Source organism: Capsicum annuum, chromosome 11 (assembly GCF_002878395.1).
Source record: "Capsicum annuum cultivar UCD-10X-F1 chromosome 11, UCD10Xv1.1, whole genome shotgun sequence".
Lineage (NCBI taxonomy): Eukaryota > Viridiplantae > Streptophyta > Magnoliopsida > Solanales > Solanaceae > Capsicum > Capsicum annuum.
Window position 1 is genome coordinate 4,856,401 of NC_061121.1, and position 1,543 is coordinate 4,857,943.

Below are 1,543 nucleotides of genomic sequence, written 5' to 3' on the forward strand. Positions count from 1 at the left end.
TCCCATTTTTCAGGAGGGTCCTGAACATAAAGTAAAATCCAATTTTTCAGGAGGGTCCTGAACATAAAGTAAAAATTCCATTTTTTCAAGAGGGTCCTGAACATAAAGTAAAATCCCATTTTTCAGGAGGGTCCTGAACAGAAAGTTAAATCCCATTTTTCAGGAGGGTCCTGAACATAAAGTAAAATTCCATTTTTCAGGAGGGTCCCGAACAGAAAGTAAAATCCCATTTTTCAGGAGGGTCCCGAATAGAAAGTAAAATCCTAATTTTCAGGAGGGTCCTGAACAGAAAGTAAAATCCCATGTTTCAGGAGGGTCCTGACCATAAAGTAAAATCCCATTTTTCAGGAGGGTTCTGAACATAAAGTAAAATCCTATTTTTCAGGAGGGTCCTGAACATAAAGTAAAATCCAATTTTTCAGGAGGTTCCTGAACAGAAAGTAAAATCCCATTTTTCAGGAGGGTCCTGATCATAAAGTAAAATCTCATTTTTCAGGAGGGTCCTGAACAGAAAGTAAAATCCTACGGATGTGCATTTCCAATGATAGCCGAATTAAGTGAAGCGAATTTGCCCCTATTTCAACAAAGAAAATTTGTCAGTTAAAACTTAGTGGTGGCTTGCAGATCTTGGCTTCTCAGGTATCTGCCCAGCACTTGTTCCTTTCATCTTTGTTCTAAATCGCTAACACCTGCCCTGTCTTGCCGCATCATTGACCCGGATCCAGATTGAGGTAAATGAGTTTTGATTCAAACAATGGGTTTCCATTTTACCATGCCCCTGAGGTGCACTCTTTTCCCAAATATGAATGCTTCTATGAATCCAATAGCCTGTCGGTTGATAGACTTTCTTTGCTTCATGTTGAATTACGATCATATTTCTTTCCTGGGATGTTCCTTGGCTTCTCCTTATATAATTGGAAAGACTGGTAGTAAATTTTGAAATCCTTTCTATCGCCTTACGGTGCCTGTGAGGGTTTTCACCAATAAGACTCTCTCATTTTTATTTCTCTTTACTCACCATCGCCTTATGGTGCCTGGAAAGGTTTTCACCAATAAGACTCTCTCATTTCATTTCTCTCAACTCACCATCTCCTTATGATGCCCACGGGGGTTTTCACCAATAAGACTCTCTTATTTTCATTTCTCTCAACTCACCCTCGCCTTATGATGCCCACGGGGGTTTTCACTAATAAGACTCTCTCATTTTTGTATTTCTTTCCTGATTTCTTATGCTGAGGGAGACAAGTGGCACTTCACAATGTATCATTATATCCATTGCATGCTTATCCTTAACATTATCAAAAATTGATCTGAAGGACTTTCTTTGGTTGTAACTTGGATTTTGGTTAAGGTTAGAAAAGATGGTAAGGGGCTCAAACGATACTTGAAGTGGGGGTGGGACTTACAACTTTTGGAATCGACTCAAACAACACATTAAATCTTTCCCTAGTTTTGTTGACTGGGTGAATCTTTAATCTTTATTTGGTTGGACCAAGCCCGAAATAGGGCAGCCTACGTATCTCACTCTCTCGAGAGTGAGATA